The sequence below is a fragment of the Aphelocoma coerulescens genome, chromosome 4, assembly GCF_041296385.1.
Source record: "Aphelocoma coerulescens isolate FSJ_1873_10779 chromosome 4, UR_Acoe_1.0, whole genome shotgun sequence".
NCBI classification, from domain to species: Eukaryota; Metazoa; Chordata; class Aves; order Passeriformes; family Corvidae; genus Aphelocoma; species Aphelocoma coerulescens.
Window position 1 is genome coordinate 57,393,063 of NC_091017.1, and position 22,768 is coordinate 57,415,830.

Here is a 22,768-nt window from a genome sequence, read left to right on the forward strand (position 1 = left end):
CACAGCAAATTTTTAAGAAAGCTCTTTTTTTCCTATTTTATTTTGATAGCAAATTTGTATATAGTTTATTTTCTTACATGTGTACATATGCATACACATGTAAACGTTATTATTAACAGATTATATCAGATAATGTTCCACCTGGTCCAAAACTTGAAGAGACATACATCAGATTCTGAAATGCAGAGAGGAAGGGAGAATACACTGTAAAAGAAAAATCGCTTTTTTGTGAACTGCTGTCTGGCTGGAATTTCTGATCCTTTGCTGGTCTTCAAGATGTGAAGCATGCTATGTTCAGCAGTTAAAATCATTTCAGTTTAGGATGATGAATTTCTGAAAAACCTGACAAAAGTTAATGCAACTTTTCCAACTTACATTGTAGGACTGTTGATTTAAGTCATGGATATACCACCTGGAACATTTATTTCCTATACAAAGGGACTTATTTGCAGCCAAAAACAGTGCACAGGTGGGCATTCAGAGAGATATATGAAAGTTCAAACACTCTGTTTACAACTTAGCATGGCATAAATCTGACCTGCTGTAGTTTCACTCCGGTCCTGACAGCCCTGCGTAATCTGTGCAGTGTAAAGGATGTGTGGATTAATACTAGAGAATTAGATGCTATCCTTACCTCAGAGCAGCTGCAATTCCACTGCTGCTGGAAGATAATAGTTTTTAGATCAATTGCTTAGACTTTAGGCTACAGGTATGGTGATTTTAAACTCGTATTTTATGGTGGCTGGGAGACTTATCTTTAGTTTAAAAATGTCACATAATATGTCAGTGTTTTCTGCCATTGGGTGGTTAGATAGGTAAAAGACAAAACTGTAAGGATTTAAAATAGCATAAAAGAGTGTTTGATGTTATTTTTAACTTATGTTTGAGAAAGTCGTACAGTGCTTGCACTCAAGTCACTTTATTTGGTAATTTTTCAGTCTTTCTCAAAAGATTCAGTATTTCTCAGTGGATCCTGTATTTGTGATTAATGTTTGAGATTATTTTAACAAGTGTATCTAGCAGTATACATGAAGTGTATATATGCAATGATGCCAGTCAAATCTGAATTAAGTAATTAGACAAATGCAGAAGGGAAAAAAAAAATCATAGGAATAACTAACCTTGATCATGTTACAATTTGTAATAGCATATTACAATATGCTATATTTCCCACAGAATTGTTACAACCAAAGGATAGAAAAAGTGATAAATTTCCTCAAAGCTGAGAAGCCTGCACTACAGTGGAGACACACTGCAACTTAACTGGTTCACTTGGATCTTTCACGGAAGAAGAAACTTTGAAGAGCACTTCTCTCCTGGTGTTGCTGCTTGAAATTATGACCAGCCCTAGATCTCCTGTGGAAGATTGCACTGCAGCTACAAATCAAAGAACTATGCTCTCTGGGTGGATTTTTAGTATGCAGGGGAAATATCAGTGTGCTGACAGCCACTCTTTGGTGCCTACCTACCTTAATAGGCCATCTTCCATTCTATAGAAAAGTTATGAATTCTTTGAGTCTAACATTGTACATTTTTATCAGCCTCCTTTGTAGTTTACTGGAAGTTTATTTTAAATGTGTTGGTTTAAATGCGTTAAATTAATTGTTTATCCACTTATGTAAGTAGTGTTAGCAATGAACCTCTGGGAGAACTGCAAAACATTGAGGTGATTGGTGACTTGTGCATCCTGGTAGATCTCTGACATTCTGATTTTCATTAATCAAGTTGTTAATGTAGTGAATTCTTTAAATTTTATATTTGTGTTCTAGTTACAGAATATTATGCTCACCTGCACATCCAGATGGTAATTACAGCTTAACAGCGTTCAAGTTTAAGCAGAGATTTGCTACCTAGAAAATATACTGTCACAGAATACCATGACTGATACTGAAATGACCTACTGCTCAATTAAAGGCCTCTTAATATCCTCTGAAAAGAAAATTAGGCTTTTTTTGATGGGACTTATTTTCTTTGTTGTACTTGATTGTCAGCCGATGGAGAAACAGTACTTTGAATTGGTAGCAATGTGCTATTTAGAACTAACATCAGGATAATTTAGTTTTCCCTTTATTTATATTCTTTCTGAATACTGATACAATAGTCAAGAAAAGCAACTCAACACTTAATATTGCAATGATCTGGCTGGATTGGCTTGTTTGCTACAAAGCATCGGCTTTTGCAGGTGCTACTAGGGTCAGGAAGAGAACTGAAAAGACATACTGTCTACACCCTTATCTTCTAATCTTTTACCCGCTCCTTTTCCTTTGCATACTTTGTCTGCAATTTCTGTATCCTTCAATTATTCAATAACTTCATTGCCATCTTTATTGTACTAAAAATTGACTCCCGTGAGTTTAGCATTGAAATAAATTAGCATACTCTAACACAGATTTAAGTTGTGAAAGTCTGCTATAGGAAACCGCATGCCCTTTACAGTGCTAAATGTCTTATCTGTATGGTTTAGAAAAGTTAATAGCAATGTGACATAAATAAAAACATTTACTGGAAACCTTTTTTCTCTATTAGTATAAATAATTTTAGTATCTGGATTTTTTAAGAGCTATTTTTAGAAATTTTTTTCCATATGCATAAAATCCCTTGTAGCATTCTAATGCTCCCAGTCTTTTTTTTTTTTTTTTCCCAAAGTTATCTTTTCCTTCCCCAGAAATTTCATACACTTAGCAACCTCCGTTTTTCTTTTGGTACTACTGACTTCCTTTCTTGTCTGCTAAAAATAGTCATTGTTGCTGTCATTTCATTTCTTCCTCAGACTGAGCTTTTACTTACAGTTTTCTTCTTTCTTTGTAATAAAAATGTTAAAACTCCCACATCTATTCACATTTGCATTTACTTTCCAACAAATTCACTGGTGATTTTCTTTATTCTTGAAAAATCATCTCTTAGAAATAGCAGCACTGAGTGGGATCATCTTCTCTTTATCCATACTTAATGAAACCAGGTGAGGATTTTTGATTCTTGGGCAAAAGCTAATCTAATCCCTCTTCTACTTTATTCCTTCAAGAGCAACCACTATGTTACATGGTTAATAAGCCAAAACAAAGCTAAATAGCAACATGTGATTGGATTAGAGACCCTTATCAAATAAACTGGAGTCATAAAGTCAAGGACATTTTAAGATACATTTGGAGAATCAGGTGAAAAGAATCTAATGCCTGAGCAACTCAGTTTTTTGTACATTGTGGAAAAAAGTTGTCCTGACCATAGTGATTCTGATGACAGAAAACACAATCTGGAACACTGTGTTCAATCACTACCCCTGACCACTGAGGATACTTTTTCTATATTTCATATAGGAGAATATGCCCCCCATGCTTCAGTTTTCTCTGTTTACAAATTCGCATGTATGCATGTGAAAATGCAATGTGGACCTCCAGCACCTAGTGTGAGAATCTGCAAAAGACATATTAACGTCCTATTAAAGAAGCAAACAGAGGTGAACACTGCCATACTACTCTTTTTCCTCTTTTATGGATCACCATGGCTTGGCTAGATTGGCTGGATTTTTTGCAGCAACGAATCCATCAAGTTAATTTAGGAATTGTTATCTAGAAGTAATACAAGTAAATAACAAATTGCAGTTATCTCACCAAGAGAAAGAGGTTTAAAATCATTGAATCATTAAAGTTGGAAAAGATCTTCAAGGTCATCAAGTCCCACATTTGATCACCATCATGTCAACAAAAACATAGCACTAATTGACAGTTCCAGTCGTTCCTTGAACTCTTCCAGGGATGGTGACTCCACTGCCTCCCTGGGCAGCTTGTTCCAGAGTTTGACAACCCTTTCAGTGAAGAAATTCTTCCTGATGTCCAACCTGAACCTCCCCTGGCACAGCTTGAGGCCATTTCCTCTTGTCCTGTCACTGATTGAACTAAGAGAAGAGGCCAATCCCCATCTGGATACAATCTCCTTTCACGAAGTCATAGAGAGTTGAAAAGGTTCACCCTCAGCCTCCTTTATTCTAGGCTAAACAACCCCAGCTCCCACAGCTGCCCCTCATATGACTTTCTAGACCCTTCATCAGCTCTGTTGTCCTTCTCTGGACTTGTTCCATCACCTCAATGTCTTTCCTGAATTGAGGGGCCCAGAAGTGGACACAGTACTTGAGGTAAGGCCTCACCAGTGCTGAGTCCTGGGGAGTGATCATTTCCCTATTCAAATTTTTTTGAATTTGTATCACACTAGTTTGTATTCACAGAATCACAAAATTACAGAATAAGTGGAGTAGGAAGGGACCCACAAGGAGTCCAACTCCTGACTCTGCACAGCACCATCTCTAAGAATCACACCATGTGCCTGAGGGTATTGTCCAAACATTTCCAGAACTCTGTCAGACTTGGTGCTGTGACCACTTCTCTGGGGTGCCAATTCCAGCATCCAACCACCCTCAGTTGAAGAGACTTTTTCTAATGTCCAACCTAAACATCTCCTGACACAACTTCAGGCTGTTCTATTGGGTCCTGTCACTGCTCCCCACAGTCTGCCCCTCCTCTTCCCCTCATGATGAAGTTGTACACTGCAATGAGGTCTCCCCTCAGTCTCTTCCAGGCTGAAGAAACCAAGTGACCTCAGCTGCTCCTCATATGCCCTTCCCTCAAGGCCCTTCACCATCTTCCTTGGCCCCCTTTGAATGATCTCTAGCAGCTTTATTCCCTTCTTATATTGTGGTTCCCAAAACTGCACACAAGATTCAAGGTGAGGACACCCCAACGCAGAGCAGAGAGGGACAATCCCCTCCCTTGTGCTGTCGAGGCACACTGCTGAATTATATTCAACTTTCCATTGACCAGGATCCCCAGGTCCCTTTCTATGGCAGTGCTTTTCCTGAAGTGTATTTTTTAAATCCAGTGTCTCCTAAAACTATGACCATGAGTGATAGAGCTTTTAAATTTCATGTTGATTAGGTTTACTTATAAGCAGTCTCTGTTAGTCATAAGACCAGCAGTAGCCACAGTGGGTTTTTTACCAGTTTGTGTTTATCCCAGCAATTCCTTCAGTACTGTAGGAACTTTATGGGGTATTTTTTAACATTCGGGAGCAGACATGAACACTGAAGATAATGTGGGGAGAAGAAAAATTGTCAGTCAGGAGAGAATGATGTTTCTTTATTGCATGACTGTTGTAATGAATTTTCATACTAGTGAAAATGCTTGCCCTCTTATAACACCCTAGTGAATGTCCCTGCCAGCAGAAAGGTCAGGTTATAAGATGTGACTAATATTATTGTCAAAGAGCTCATATATTTCAATGCCAGTTTCATTGTGCCTTTGTTTGGTGCATATTGGGTGAGAGCAACATGATTTTTCATCCTTTTTAAGGAGTAGATAATGGATAGTACCCATTTAGAGTCACAGTACTTTCATTAAAAGCATTCCATGCTAGATGGATCATACCTATCTGTTTCCCCCCTTTTTTTTCCTGTGACAAGTTGCTTAGGGACACTATGCTACTGACAAAGACATATTTCCCAAACAAGGTAATGTACAGAAGCCTGTGGGTAAGTCAAGTCCTTCTTCCCTATTCATTCTGCTTTTGAGACAGTATATGTATTGCTTACTATCTTGACAGGCATCCTCACCCTGAAGGCAGTACATCAGCAAATGTCAGGTCATGCGGGTGGCCCCTTCAGTGTGCTAATTGAAGGGGGTTACTTCATAATGGCAATGTCACCATGATTGATATAAAGACATCTTCTATGTGGAGGCAAGATACTTGGAAGATGCCTATAGGTATCTACTGTAGATAAATCACAACCTTATTTCAAGCCATTTTTATGGAAGAAGAACAGGCTAGAGAACAATTCACTATCTAGTCCAACTAGATAGAAGTGGATTGGGTGAGATCTGCATTCAATTACAGAAGATCTAAAAGTGAGAACATTAACTGTGTCCTGGAGAAGAGCATGAAGCTTTTTAAGCTCAGAGATGCCACAAGAAGTACAGGATACTCTTACTCTGTACCAGCTAAAATGAGGAACATGAAAGTCCAGAATCCAGCCTGAAGAACAAAGTTTAATTTGCAAACAGCCTTGCTTATACAAACATAATCGTTCTAAGTAAAAGTTTATTTTTCCTTCTGGAAGAAACAAACCAACTTTTGTTATCTATTCGTGTTCTTTTTAAGGAGGAAGGAAATCTATAGGGAATGGCTACTAAGCTAAAAAAATCCTCTCTCCTGCTTCCATTTTAGCAAAATTTTCTATACAGATATGTGTGCTCCTCATGTGCAACGTTTCCCTTCACTATTTTTTCTGCCAGTATCTATTACCTAAAGCAATGCATGTGCAGAGTATGAAGTGTAGAAAGTATTATAACATTTTGTAACTATGGTGCTTGCAAATGTTGTTATCTATTATAATCCACTTGAATTTTTACTGCATTACACTAATTCCTTGAACTGTAGGTGTAGTACAAAAGTGACAACAATGCAACCCTGGACTTTGTAAAGATAATTGTTTCTATTACTACTCAGGATTCAGCTATTAGTCCAGTGGAGTGGGCATTCAGGTACTTATTGATTTAATATCTCCCTTTACTTTTTTTCCCTCTTTTGATGACTACAGATGTCCAAACACTTTCCTCTGAAAGGCACAGAGGTGTGGCAAAATAATCACAATTCATACATAAGATTGTCTTTTTATTTTTGAAGTCTGTTTTGACAACAGAGAATTTTAAGATGCAAGAGCTGTTCTGCCCTGAGGAGACCTTGTTGACATTACTACAAAAAAAGTGGTCCTAACTGTACTTACTATGAACTATTATTTCTCTAAAACACAGTTTATTCAGCTACCCAGGAGTAATAACAATAAGAATGGCCTTCTTTACCTACTTACAAAATTGAAAATTCCGTATTACCCTTCTGTTAACTCAGTAAATATTTAACCTGGTATATTTAACTAGTTTAAGAATTATAGAAGTGGTCGATGTGTGAAGGTAATATAGGGGACTGGACTTCTTTTGGAAACTGAACAAGAGCAATCATCTTTTCTGCATTTGTCCAAACTAGGAACCCAACCATCCATGAATCTGGTCTTGGTCTGTTGAAACAATCTTGCATTTCAGCCTAATCTATTTCAGGCTCATATATCTTTTGGTAAATCAGATTAGAGAAAAAGAACTGCAACATATGTGAGTTCAGGGCACAGGGGGAAAAAATAAGAAAAAATAAGAAAAGAAAAGGAAACACTGCGGAAAGCTTGTAGTTCAGACACAGCACTTCTGGGAGACAGGATTTGTGGCCAGAAAAACATCAAGCACATTCCCCGAGTGCACATCCCACAGTGCTTATCTGGTTGAGGAGCAGGACTTACCTGAGCAAAACCCAAGGAAAAAAAACCAAAGGACATCATGCATTTGGCAGCAGCTGAGAAGGGGTTTTAGGGCACATGGTAAAAGAGACCTGGCTTGAAAAAGGGAAAGGAGTCTGCCTATGGTCAAAGAAGAAAATGAAGAGCAAATTCAGATAAATCCTTTCACTTTCTCATAACGTGTTCTGGGTTTATGTTGGGGCTGTCCAGACAGATTGTGAGTCTCTTCTGGAAGGAAGCCACAAAGTCAGCATGGATGATTTCAACACAGAAAATTTCTGAATAGGTTTAAACTCTTCTGTAATGAATCTTAATGATGGCTGGAGGGAGGTGTTAATGAGTGTGAAACAGAGCCTGGGGTAACAGAAACTCTCTTGATAATGTGTTGAAGTGGAAGCTGCGACAGAAATGGAAGTGGCTGTTATGCAGTGTCAGCCTCAAGATGTAAACTAGTATTTAACTCTTCTCATTCATTCTACACATCTTTCTTGTTATGATTCCTTGCTGGGAAACATTGTATACTTTGGGTCCATTGTATATTTTGGGCCCATTGTATACTTTTGGTACTTTTTTTGACCATCTTTTCTAAAAGTGATCCTGCAAATCAAGATGTATTATAGGTAAAAAATAAATTCAAATCTTTTACTCTGTGGAATTTGGAATATTATACTGAATACAAAAGTTCTAATTAAATATTACTCAATATGATGTGCTGTGGATTACAGTAAAAAAAAAGAAGAAACTTCTGGTAAAGAAACCTTTTATCTAAATCTAAATTGTTCAAAGGGAAAATCAGATCCCATAAAAATAAAGTTGAAAACAGAAATGTAAAGTCTGCATTGCTTGTTAAGATAAAAAACACTCTCCTTCCATAAATGTGGAAGCCAGGCCATCATGGTCATTTATCTTATGTTGAAAGCAGCAGTTTATTAGCTCTGCTTTGCCCTCTCTGTTTTTTTCATTCTGTGCGACCAGTTGACTTCCCTAAGGTTTTGCCCAGCTAGTGAAAAAAATAACTTTTGTTCTGCTATTTATCTTTAGGCAAGCATTTTTCCATATCAACTTCACTCAGTTCTTATTCCTGCAGTGCTCATTTCTGGGCATTTTATTTTGCTGTTACAGCATAGAGAACCAAAAAATCTGAACAGTTCATTCCATAAGAGTTTGCAGGGGCAGCTCTGTGGCTTTTATGTCTTTCAGCCCCCTTCAATTTAGTTTGAACATACTTGCACTGTCAGAACAAAACAGATGTTATAAAGAAATGTTTTGATATTATTAATTCGCAAAATTTCAATGAAAAAGAAATACAGAAATACAGAATCTATATATTCCTGGCTAGAGTTGGATTCAAATTGGAAATTTGCAAAGGGGTTTGATTTTAAAAAGTGTTAGTTCTGCAAAGCAAAGATTCTAAGGAAAAAAATTTCCAATATTGTGGAATGTAAATCACTTAGAAAATAGGAATCTTTAGAGAGAGGATACCAGAGACAAAAAAGTATAAGTTGTCCCAAACATATTATATCTGCATATTTAAGCCCAGATTAAAGTTTCTGCTGCCATCTCAAAGGTCCAATTACAGTTCTTTGCAATATCTCAAAAGGATTCAATTACCTTTGAGTGGCAGGGCTACTTTAACATTTCAGGGCTACTGAAATTAGGTTTCCCAGGTAAGACAATGGATTGATGGAATTGGATTATTCATGGAGGGTAAAAACAGGGTGCTTAGCAATGTCTCTGGAAAGGTATGTTCCAAGATCTGAGGAAGAAAAAATCCTGCCTAGAATTTATTTGAAACCATGCTTTTCTGTGTCTTTCAAACAAAGTTTTGGAGAATTATTTTGACTCCAAATCAGAATGTTATCTTTTGAATTATATGGAATTATTGTCATTTGCAAGACAGTTTCATTGGAGTTGTTAAATATAGGTACACATCATACATTTTTCTTTCATAGACTGGACTACACAGCAATAATGTAATCAATCAGCTAATCATTGAATCACTTTCACAGTGTTCTCCTCCTATCCACCTTCATCTAGAAACTTAGAGTACTTTGACTGGAAATCTTCAATGCAACATCTGATCTGTTGAGCCTGATGAATTCCTCTCTTCCCAAAGTCACTACTAACCCAGTCTGCAGTTCCATTCATTGTCATCTGCTTACAGACAGTCTTAATGGTCAGAGAAAATGCTGGCAATGCAAGAAGAGGGAACAGGGATATAGTCACTACTGAAATAAGCATTCCTTCCAATATTGTCAGGCCTACTGAATGAAACATTTCACCTGCATAGTCTATGATAACATTTCTCTCTATATTGTGTTTTAAAGCAAAAAGATATTACTCCAGAAGTATTTTTACTAATTTCCTATCAATAACAATTAAAAAAAAAATAAAAATAAAGACAGAAATATTTCTGAGAAGAAAAATATATTCCAGATACAAAACCAGCCATATACCAGTGCCAGAATGTAGTGACAATAGAAAATTTTTGTTGTCCATCATTCTCACCCCTGAAATACACGGGCATAGCTGCATCACTCAGAACTGACAATCAGACATGTTTAAGCAAAGAATGGCTCTTGACTTCATAAATAAGATATTTTTTTTCCTGCTTCTGAGGCTGTTCCTTCTGTCTTTTAAGTTAATTTATAATTTTACTTTTTTTACTTCACTGTAGAAATTTGTGGGTTTTTGCAGTGAGCATACTTTGTATCTAAGTCTCTTTCATTACTTTTTGCTGTATCACAAGGTTCTTATCTCAGCTTCTCTGTTATTCAATACTGGTATAATGTATTATGCCATTTAGAAAGATCATTCAGTCTTTTTATGACTTTTATGCATATGATAAATCACTATGGATGGCAGTTTTTCCCCGTTCAGAGCAGTGCTCTCTTCCATCTCTGCCTAGTTTATTGATAACTATCATTGGATGAAGAGCTGGCAGAATCTCAATCTGGCTCAAACTGAAATAGTATAAATGAATACTTCAAAATACAAACTCAACACTGAAAATATTTTTTAAAATCTCATTTTCTGTTGAATAACTGAAGAAACATTTAGATCTTTCAAGGAATACACAATCTGGACTATAATATTATTTCATTTCACTACTATTTTGGAGTAACCTTTTTAAGATGATGAAGCTTGCAGAGCTCCCACAAGATGGCTTTGCAGTAATGGTATTTTAAATATTTAGAGGGATAAGATTTAAACACGTGTTGGATAAAACAGGCTTTTACTGGTGTGAGAAGGTGATCAGTCTCACAAAGTGGAAAGAAGAATATTGCAGGAAATTTTTTCATGTAAAACATTTAAAAACCAGTCTCAGAAGGATAGATGGTCATTTCTGCAGTGATTAGAGGTAGAGTGAGTCATAAAATATTTGCATAACTTTGCTGCACGTGAAGTTTGTTGTACTTGTTTGCTTTATTGCTACCAAGTGTTATTGAAATATCACCACAAAATTTCAATATTATATAAAAATATCCTTTACTTTCAGCTCAGTAGAAATTTAAAAGATGCATCATGTGGTGAGAAACATTGAGGGAAATAACATTTTCATAATCTTCAGAATTTTAAAAATACTTTTGTCTGATACAGGCAAAAGTATGTTTTATTTACCCCTTTTCTCCTATTTTGTGGTATATTTGTTTTAATATGAAAATAAGAAATGTGAGAAGGGTGAACTGGAAAGGATTAAATTAAAAGTATTTAAGATTGTCTTTTTGGTTTTGCCTTTTTTTTCCCACCTAGTTCAAATACCAGGTGGAGATACCTCTTTTCAGTGCACTTCAGGTTATACCTAAGTCTTTTACCTTCTTTCATAGACCAGAATCAGGCAGTGACACTGAAAATGCAATTACTAATCCAGCCAGTGGGAGGTTCATTCCCTTTCCCCATATGTTGCCTCCCCTGTGTTTGTCACCATAATTTTGTTGAATGTCTGAGCTGGAGGAGGAGACAATGCAGTGAGGGAGGTTACTGGCTGGGCATGGTAACTGCCAGCCTGCCTCCTGTCCAGACATCAACACCCCCTTCCCTATGCAGGCACCAGAGAGGAATCAAATACTGGAGAACTGAATTGTCCCAGCCTTAGTCAAGAAGTATAAGTGGTTAAGCAGACCTGCTTGGGAGCCAAAAAGAATGACCAAAAGGTTACTGATATTTTATGAGTGGGGCGGCAATAAGTCCCACTCATATTTATCACAAAACAGTGATGTCTTCTCACAAAGGTTAAAATAGTTTCTGCCACAGTGTCCACTGTATTAATATGCTTACAGTCAGGAGGGAAATAGCTGGTGTGTCAGAGACAAGTTAGAAATACAAGATCATACACCAAAAAAAAGCCTTGTGAGAAAGCAGTGGAAGATGGTGGCATTTGTTGGAAGGAGAGTTTTTGAGAAAATAAAAAGTGATGCTGTGACACAAGTGCTGTGCTTAATATCTTCTTAGAGGCTCCAGTTAAGCTGTTGGGATGCACATCCTTACCCAAAGGATGCATTTCAGGTAGGGCCACAGCAGTCTACTTCTTCTTTCTTGTGACAACAAAGACCTTAAAATCTGGTTATAAATTAATGTTTTGGTCTAAGGAAACTGTGTCTTCCTGGGAAGTGCAAGTACTAGCTAAACTGAGCCAGCTGGAGAGGAGGTCAGCTTTCAGTGTAAGGGCAGGTGAGAGAAAGAGTAGCTACTCACCTGGGAATGGTGATGCTGATCAAGGCATGCTTGTGTAGTCATTAAATCTTATTCCCTCTCAAGTCTAGAGGGCATAACGTCAAGAAAGTAATCAGAAATACTTGATCCACCATGATTATGTGATGTATAGCTACAGTAGGCAATTCTTGATGGAGCTACAGAGCTTTCACTGTTTTCTCATCCTAAGCTCCTCAAAGCCATTTCCCCCTTGTTATCAGATTTCTGTTTTGTGCAAATGTGCAGGAGAAGGGTAATAGCTGGGCAGAGAGAATACATCAATCTTATTATAATCTTTGTTTAATACTGTATTTTAACCTATCTTTCTGATTTCAGAAAGTCCAAACCTATCAACAAAACCTTAGTATAGCAGATTATCTTGATTAACATGCTTCAGGTTACCTGGCTCTTTTAGAAACTGTAGTCAAAATGGTTTTAGTTTGAACACCAAACCCAGAAGTTTCTATGTTCCATTTTAAACATTTATAGCATTTCAATCATTTCTAACATTATTATTAAACTAATAAATGTTTTAGCAGCTTGAAATATCTCCAGACTTAAAACACAGTGTTAGGTACATATACTACAAACAACAACAAAGGAGCTGACAAGTAGCGAGTTAAATAGAATTAATTCCCTTTCAGTTTCCCAGTGAAATCATAAACCAATCAGACTTTTGTTCTTGTGTTATATGATATCACCAACCCAAAGTCCCTCAGTGAAATTATTTCCTTGTAAATTATTGCAGTCCATCCATTATGCTCAAAAAATACGATTTTTTTTTAAAGTGGGTAGTATAAAGTAGAAAAAATATGTGCTGTTTCCATTCTCCTGATATCTGCAGGGACCCCAGGGCTGATCTAAGGCTCACAGCTTCTAAATACTTGATTACTTTCAAAAGCTGATGGGTATTTAGTAGAATATGAAAAACTAATCAGAAAAAAAAAAGGAGAGAGAACAAAGCAGAGAGATATAAGAAGGATTATCTTTCTCTAGATATACACTTACATATTTTACCATTAATTAAAGCTTACTTATATTTATGAGTAATCACTAAATAAAAAGATAAATATCATTTGTCTCACAAAATATTACAGTGTAGGTGTTCCTGTTCCTAATCAGAAACATCCAAATTAAGTATGGGAAGAAACATCCTGATCCATTCAATATCGAAAGTGGACCTGCAGAGATTACTACAGTTAGATATTTCCTTTATGGATGTTTCAATGGCCAGTGAAATATATTCCTGTCCTCCTGACTTGAAATAGGAAAATTATTATAATTGATATTTTGATTTAACTTTTTTATCAAATCAAAGAAAACATTGGAAAAGAAGATACAGGAAGGAAGACAAAGTCAGCTTTCGGTGTAGCTGAAAGTTGATTCAGCTACATTTCCTTCAACAAACTTTGAAAAATATTACTGTAAGCGACAATTTTCTCTGCATATCCTGATGGTCAGCTGAATTCAGGGAACCATAAGTCATCATGTCAGCACTTCTTTCTGGTTTCTTGTTTAAGGTTGAAGTGTGACAGGGATGTAGCAGACTAGTTACTTTTCTCTGAAGAAATTTTTGTGAGATTTTTCTCTCCCAACATACCCAGAATGAAAAGTCTGTCATTCTTATATGCATGTATAGCATCTGTGAGTTCTTTGATTTGATTTGCAGCTGTACTTTTTAAATAAGAGACTAGGGATTTTTAACTGGTAATGTAAGGTGATTGTTGCCCAATCAGAAAAGCTTCCTGATTGTAAACAGTAAGTTTTGTTTTGTGCATACATATTTTGTGCATGTACAGCACCTCATAAAAGAATTTAATATTCTTTGAAGACTTGATAAGAATTATTGGAAGGTAAAAGTTCTCTTATCTTCTTTGCTTTATTAAATTCATGAGAGATAATACTGTGTTCTTGATAACCTATGTTTATGTTTGTTCCAAAGTTTAATTTCCTAATAATTTGTGAGAACATGAAGAAAAGTCTGAACAACAAGAATCTTTTCCCTTCCTTCCATTGTCACCTCATTGTCATTATCTCACTTGGAGCTACACTTTGACAATTTTTCTGTTGCCCTCTGGGCATGGCAGCATGTAGGTGTCTTCTCCCACTGGGGAAAACTATTATAATTGTGCCTGAGAAAGGACATGTTATGTAGAAGAAGATCCACAGGGGAAAAAAAAATCTTCAGCTCTTGGGCTGGAATTGAGCTCCTTCTGAAGAACTGTCTCTTCTACCTGAATTGATGGAAAGGTATTTCCTGAACACCTGGCTCATACGTGTATATGAAATCCTTTCTCCCAGGCACTACAGAAAGTGATTTTCTACACAGAGCAGAAAGAGAAAGACTTCTGGTTTGTATGCTGGACACCTTATTTAAATTTTTAAGGTGTTTCATGTTTCATTTCACTCAGGCTTTTTGGTATTTCAGAATTTTGGAAATTGAGTATTGTGGCTCCCTCAAGTAATGATTTAAAGTTTCTGTTCATCAAAGCCCAAAGAAATGCTTCTGGATTTCTAATGCAGAAAAAAAAAATTAATATTTCCAAGTTATCTGTGGACCATCATACTTGTCTAGCTGTGATATCAAGTGGTAAGATAAAGATTAATTTGGGTTAGTGAAGCCAAAAATTTTCATATTACAAAAAACTACCAAACATCACTGAAAACATGCTGCTCCATTGCTGAATGAGGAATGTGGGCATTGTTTTTAAACACTAATAGAATTGAAATACATTTACTAAGATTTCTTTTCCTACACGTCTGCCTTGTGAATTTCCATTCTTTTTTGGTTGTCAAACTTCTCATTACCTCACAAATTATTTGCAAGGTGCCTGGAGGTGCAGTTAAAGGTGCATTCTACTAATGAATTGGTTTCCCTGTAGGGTACAGGAGACAGTACTTCAGTCTAAAGAATGGAAAACATTAAATTTCAAGAATCTTTTTACTAATAATGACACGATTTTTTACACAAGAAGAATAAGAAAGCTGGGGAAAGGGTCTGTCCCTGTGTTGCTCTACTTGCTTGAGTAACGCCCTCCTTGAAAATGAAACAAAATGCGAACACTTCTATGCTGTAAATGTAAATGGGAGTAGGCATTGTTTGTTTTATATCTGGAAGCATCAACACGTCTGTGATATCTATTGTTCTGATTCTGAGGTCCTCTGGCTGTTGATTTCATTTCAAGCTGTGCTGCTACCGTGGCTGCTGGTAGCTGAAAGGGGAGCTGTTGGGAAAAAAAAAAATCCACAATAAAGCCATAAAGGAGGTTATGAAAAGCATTCACAGAATTTTATGCAGGATTTCTTTCAGTTAGTGGGTTGTGCTAATTAAGGAAAAATTTTCAATGTCTGGATTTAGAAGTAAGACTAGCATCCAGTCTCATACTCCTAAATGAAAAGTGGTATCGTTGATAAATGCTTGCTGCCATGATATAGCATTCCTAACAATTTCACACACACTGTTCTCCACTGAGGATTCAGTAGCTTCTATATTTATGTCCCAACTGGCTCTTATTCAAGCTTTATTTTTTCCCCCAATGAGTGACTAACTATCCCTGCTTTGGGAATTCTCCTTTATGAATACTTTGAAGAAGTCAGTCCCTTAGAATTCACATGTTTATCAAAATTAGTTGAGGTGTTTCATTTGAGCAACATTCTTGGTGTGACACAAGCAGTAAATAACTGCATTCATACAGATACATATCACATTAAAAAACCCCAAAACCAACAAAAAAACTACCCCAATATCAGATTTCTGAGTCATTTTTCCCCATCTCTTTCCCAGACATAAACATGTCAAAGAGACTCGACCATGCCCAAACTACTATATTTTTTTTTCTTTTTTCTCCCCTTGGATTCAGCAGCCAATAAATCTTAGTTTCCTCTTCTTGTTGTTTAGCACTTTTTGCTATACAACTTAGTTTTCTGTTCTTTCATTTGTTTGAATTTTTTTCTGAGAAATAGTTTGATGCAGAATGGTGTTGCTACTAGGCAAAACTTTGACACTGGAGCAAAGTAAAATGACTTTGCTTTTATTAGAGAAGGAGTAGGCATAGGATGCAGTTAAAATGTTGCTAAGCAAATTGTGCACACAACCACAGACAATACTTTTCTTGTTTTAGTGACAGATATCTTGGGAACTAGCTCCATCATTGGGAAGAAGACTCAAAGTCAGAAAGAGGTCTTCATGAAATTAGCTCATAAAGAGTGCAGAAAAAGGAAAGCAGAAAGAACAGTTGTCATGGGGTATGTAGAATTCATTCCTCATTAGTTAGTTAATGAGACAGTTTATTCTGCATATGTAATGCCATTTCTTTTTTTTTGCTTATGTGTCAGAAAAACTGTGATTTGTTCTAATAACTCCATGAACCTAACATAAGAGTGTGTGATAAGCCACTTTCGTGTGTGAGAACTCATTATCTATTCAACAGGGAGTGCTAGAAACTACTGAATAAGAAGTCCATGATTCTGGATCAGTCTTGGATTATCTCTTTATTCGAATTTGCAGACTACTCAAATTTCCACCCCTCTTTTGTGAACTGGGTGGACTAAATACAAGCTAAAAGGCTTCATGAATATATCTCATCTTTACAAAAAGAATCAGAGAAAGGATACAAACTAAGGGAAGAAGGACATGGTTTAAACTCATACTATTGTTTCAGAAAATCTTTGAAGTGTAATATTTAATTACAGGATATTATTGACAGATAGAATGTAGGTAATAGCTCTAATAAATCTATTTATTTTAAATAGATATATTAATGTGAAAAATTCTAACTAAAATTTTCAAGGCCAGCAAGGCAAACACATTAGACATCCTTTCAGAATGGCCATGTGCTATTTCTTTCTCTTTTTGGTCTTCTTCTCTTGGAGGAAGAAGAACAACAGAAGGCAGGGCAGTTTAGAGGCAGAAATCCTAAAGCAGCTGAAGCACCAGGTAGTAGTTTTGAACAAGCTTCTAAAACAAACACTAGGAACACAGAAGAGTAGTTTAACAGAATGTTTCTGACTGACTTAAAATAATGAAGGATCTACAGCTGTTTTATGAGCTCAATAAAACTCTGGATCATAAGATATTCCAAAATATTTACAGCTCTTCTTGTGCAAGCAGTTTCCTGCCCCAGTCTCTCCTCCTTCCTTCCTTCCTCTACAGACATCCAGAGAATATTGTCCCTAACAAGCAAGATTTGATATCTCCTGCAGCAGCTGCTCACACTGGATGTACCTCTAGTCTGTAATAGTGTATGGTGCAGAGATAACTAAGCTAGCCAAGATCTAAGCAAATGCTACACAGCAATTTTTCAGCTCACCACCAGACATAATTTGCCTTTCTTGGTTGATTTTAGACAGACTTAAGTACCTTTCTATTCACGTACAAGATTAGAATGAATTTAAACTGTGATGGCAACCTCTGCATGCATTGGAGTGGATTTACCATTTCAGATTTTAACTAGTTTAAGAATTTATGTAATACTCTGTTTCAGTGATACTTTCAGTGTGTGATCTATGGCTACAAGAAACAGCAAATCAATTTTGAGGATAACTTGTTTTCAGGCATCTGAGGTAAAGTGAGATTCCATTACTCCATCAATCACCTCCTGAATCGTTTTTCCCTTAGGAATGGTGAAATAACTTGGTGTCCTGATAGATGCTAGGGGCCAACACAGAAATAAACAGAAGGGAAAACCCAGAACAACACATTTCTGTGTTCATTATTATTAGAGGAAAAATAACTCATTAGCTTTCTGATTTACAGTTTTTTTTCCTCACATTTCTGTTGAGATCCGAGATCATTTTGGCAGATACCTCATGTCAGTTAGAATTCATAATCCAGGATTTTTTCAGCCTATTTTTCTTCTTCATTATTGTTCTCTGGTAGAGAGAGGCTATTCATAACCTCTTCACAATCTACTTGATCACAGGTGGCTGTCATTGCATGGAGAGAGGAGGGATGCAGAAACAAGATTGGTTAGGATGTCTGGAAAACACAGTCTGTTCTTAATGAAAAGGCTGCTTCTATTTCTGCATTCCAATTTTTTTTTTTTTTTTAATTACTGCATAGGAGTGGAAAAAGTGATACATAGAGACACTCTCAACTTGAGCTGAGGACAAGAAGCAATGAAAATGAGTGAAAGAAAAAGAAAAGGAGCATTTCTTCATCATTTTATTTGTTCAGATAGTATTTTACATAGAAAGAGATTACTCAAGGAAAAAATAGTATCAATAGAAATAAATATTTCTAATAAGAAAAATTTAGAGTAATTATTGTGAAGGACTGGAGATATCATGCTGGCAAGTTTTCTTCCACTGAGTTTCATATTTTTCACTTATGAATTATATTTTCTCTTGCATATCTTCCTTGCATTTTGTTGATAAACCAAGATTAAATTTTTTCAAAGGCAAATTTACAGTAATTGCAAACAATTGCTTACTCCAGTAATATAGATAAGATTATACTGTCTTGCTGCACTGATAAAATACTCACAAAAGCTTATTCTTTAAAATATAGTGCAAAGTTTCATGCTATCACTTGATACAAAGGTGAACACCAGATTTTTTACTAAGACAACCTTCACACTTTTTTCTAAATCAGAGAAGTAGGGAGGAATGGAAAGTCAAAACGTGGGAATGGTCAATGACTCGTCAATTACTACAGAGCTTAAGCTTTTATGAATTATATAATTTGATTTATATTCCAAGTGAAATATATAATAATTGATAAATCAAGCTGTCTATGTACTATTAGCACCCTTCACCAGAGATTTGTGGAGAGACCAGTGAAAAACTGGTTAGGAAGATGGGAATTAATTTTTTTTTTAATAATAACTAATAGCCTACTTTATAAAGGGGTTTTTTCCCTGCCTATCTCAGCTTTCTTGTGGTCTCCCTAGTTATTTCTTTCCCTTTTCAATCATGATATTATTTTCATCCCCTTTCACCACAGTCTCATAACATTGTGTTTGTGCTTCAGCATTTTTTCTTTTCTTAATATGTATTTCCTCTTGGCTTTTCTTTGGTCCTTTTAAGTATCCCACATAGTTCAGTGTTGTACCTCTTTCACCCCATATGGTTGCCACCCTAGCAAAACTACTACCGCTCTGCATATGTAAAGACAGGTGGATAGCAAGAAGTGGAAAGTAAACTTAAAAAAAAAAAAAAAAGATTGGGGGCCAGCTTATAAAACTGGATAAAAGACATGGCTAGGAAAAAACACTAATAAAAAGGGAAAAGCCTATTGTACAGGTACAGAGATACTGAAATAGGAGACTGAAGCATTTTATTTGGTTGGATTATTGAAGAACCAAGTTTTAATATGTCTGTGAACCAATAAATTGCAGATACTATAAAACAAAAGCTGCAAGCTAAGGAAATTATCAGTAAACTACTGAGTTATTCTGTGACTGTAAAGACAAATGGACAATAATACTGTAAAAACTTCCACCACTGAAATTACTCCATGCCTATTTTGTGATAAACCATACTCCTTCACTTTCATGTCTTTATCTTTCTCTTATGCCTTCTTCTTCTATTCTTTTCTCTGATCCTTTTTTTCCTTAATCATCTTTTCTTTTTTTTTTTTTGTCTGGTTTCTGAGTTCTTTGTATGCAACCATAGATGTACCCTTTCATTCATTAGTACCCTTTCTTTCTGAAGCAGCCCTTCCTGCTCACAGTTAATAATACCTACAGGTCTTTCTTCTAAGCCATTTGCCCTCGATCTTGCCTGCATCTTCTTTTTAACTCAGCTGAGGACAATGACCATATCTGACACATGTTACCAGTCACACAAATGGATTCAGCAACAGGTGGAGCCTGGATTTTATCTGCAGTTTGTTGGTGAGATATCTGACCAGCTTTGTAGGGGTTGCTCACAAGGAGCCGTACTCCAAAGGGGTGAAGATGTGTGAGGAAGATATGGTAAACAATATGTCTCTAACAGAGCTTCTGGGGATGTTAACCAGGAAGCTGATATGAAAGGCAAAATGTTGATACTCAGTATAAAGCATGTGTGAGTGGTGAAAGGAAAGGTATTTTGCTAATAGTGTGAATCAGAGAAAGGTTCTCTTGAAAGACTGAAAGAGCACTAAAATGGTACCTATCAGGAGAATATAGAGCATTCAGATAGAGAGCAGTGGGATGCAGATATGTACCTTACTGATGTTTGCAAAATTGTCATAGCAGCTATCTAAGCACGTGCATATTTCCACAGAATGAATTTAACATGTCTAAACCCTCACTGAGTTCTACCTTTGCATCAGTAGAACCATGCAAAGCATATGTCAGATGCTGACTTTGCGAGTGTATAATGGCTAATTATGTCTTCTATGATAGAGGGCAGAAATGAGATGGTGTATATCAGGACTTAACTGAGGCTTTGTCACAATCACAATGCTATCCTCATTAGCAATCTAGGGAAACATGGTAACTTAAGAGAGCGTAAAGCTGATTGGCTGCCAACAGTCATTGTCTGATTACTGGGGGTCACTGTCAAAGCAGAAAAGTGTATTGAATAACACTCAATCCTTGCCTTTGACAAAAGTATGATGCAGAAGGCGTGCAGAGTGTTTAGACACCTAGGTGCAGCAGTGATGACAATGAAAAAAGCAGCAAGGGCAAAATAGCATAAGTTGGCTATCATAATATTCCCTCTCCAGATTTACTGTATGTTTTATTCTTCCTCACAACAAAGCCGACAGAGACATTTAGCTATTAGCTCATCAGCTGAAGGGGAAAAATAAAGACCCACAATTTAGTGAGTCTGTTTCAGTATCTCTCTAGTGTACCATTTGGACATTTTCTTGTTCTTTTAACTAGGTGAAATTTTTGTTCTTTGTTGCAAAGTTAGAGTTGAAATTAAATAAATGGAAGCATCAACAAATAGTTATTAAATTACAAAAAATAAAGTAACAAAACATAGTCTTTTCTTATTTTACAGAGTTTAGAGGAAATCAAAAATTAGACTGAAGATTTGAAATTTTTTCCCGATGTAAATATTGAACAAGTTTGCAGCTCGGCAATATTGTTGGTTTGGGGTTTTTTTTACCAGTTTTGAAACATATGCAGAAAACATGGTGAAATTCTGTTGTAGGTCCTTTACTTCCCACTTTTTAATAAACTTTCTATGGTCATCTTAAAATGCAGTTAGAGTCAGTTTCCAAATGTCTAATTTTATTTTGCCAGATTTATGAAAGCATTTTATTGATTGTTTACAGTATGTAAAAGTATGATGGCACCCCTGTTCCCAGTTATTAGGAAGACAGGATATGCAAGAAGAGGTATGACATGAAAAAATCCTGGGTTTCATCATCTGAATCAATTATGAAAGAGGTTTTGACTGCTGGATAATAAATAATGATTTAAATGAAAGAGGAAAGATAAGAGGAAAGAAAAGACTTGGCTAAACTAGATCTATATAGAGATGATGTTTCAGCATGGAGAAATTAACTGTCTAATTGGAATAGCAAAATAATTAATTAAAAAAAGATTAAAACATGCTTTTCTAATTTTGCAAGTATGACCAATGGATTACGAGATATCACAATGTTATTACTGGAATAGAAGGATGGGAACAAAGATTTACCTGGATTATGGTAGAAAAAGCCTGAATTACATGAAATGATATAGTTCTACAGCACTTAAATATTTTTGCCAGATATATTTTTAATACATACTTTCTACTGCTTTGGCAGAGGTTGGGTAAAAATACAGATGCTATCACAGGTGTTTAAGTGTACCTTACTACCTTAAACTGAGTTCATAAGACTTGGGATAATGTATCAAAACTTTCAGAGCTCCGCAAACAATAACCAGATGAAATCACCTCTTGTTTAATGGAATATTGTTGAAAAAAGCACACAAAATCTCTCTAAAGGCAGAATATTGCAATAAATCTTACAGAATTCAGACGGGATCTACTGGAAATCCTGATTTCACTTAAAAATATGTGTTTATTTTTCAGGCACTATTAAAAAAAAACCCTTTGTATGATTGTTACCCAAAATTAATTATATCATTTCTGTCAGAATTTTTTTTGTACACTGGAATATTCTGAAAGAGACATTGTTTTTCAACAATCCATTAGACCAAGCTTAGGTGGACCCTTGTAGAGGTGAAATAACTCTTGTTTTTGCCTCTGAGTGCATCTTGGTAGGTACCACTAATCTGGTTGTTATACCAGTTCTTTACTGCAGAGTGAAGAATCCCAAATCTTTCTTTATAGAAGACAGGTGAGGAGAGGATGGGTGAGGAAAGAGATATTCTGAAACAGTCAGAAAGAAATGAAAGATGACCTGATGGTCATATTATTTCACAGGCTGCTGGAAAGTAAGTGGTGTTTTTGTTTTTGTTTTTTTTTTGTCCCCCTTCATCAGATAGGCAAGAGAAAATGCCTGGCAAATGCATCTCATTTTTCTCAGAATTTGTGCTGTATATTGTATTACTTCATTGGTTATCCTATTTGAACTCCTGAGTTAGGGGTTTAAAACAGTTCTATCTCAGAGAGAAAATCCATTAGTTTAATACTGGTTTATTAACGTGTGAATGTGCCATTACTGTCAAGGCCAAGAGTAGCAAAGGCACCACTAATTTTGTTTCACCCCACCCCTCTTTCCCTCTGTACAAAACCATCCCCAAGGGTCACCATGTGCCCAGGAGTATTCTCCAAATGCTTCTTGAACTCTGTCAGTCTTGGTGCTGTGACTGCTTCTCTGGGGAGCCTGTTCCAGTGTCTAACCACCCTCAGATGATGAAA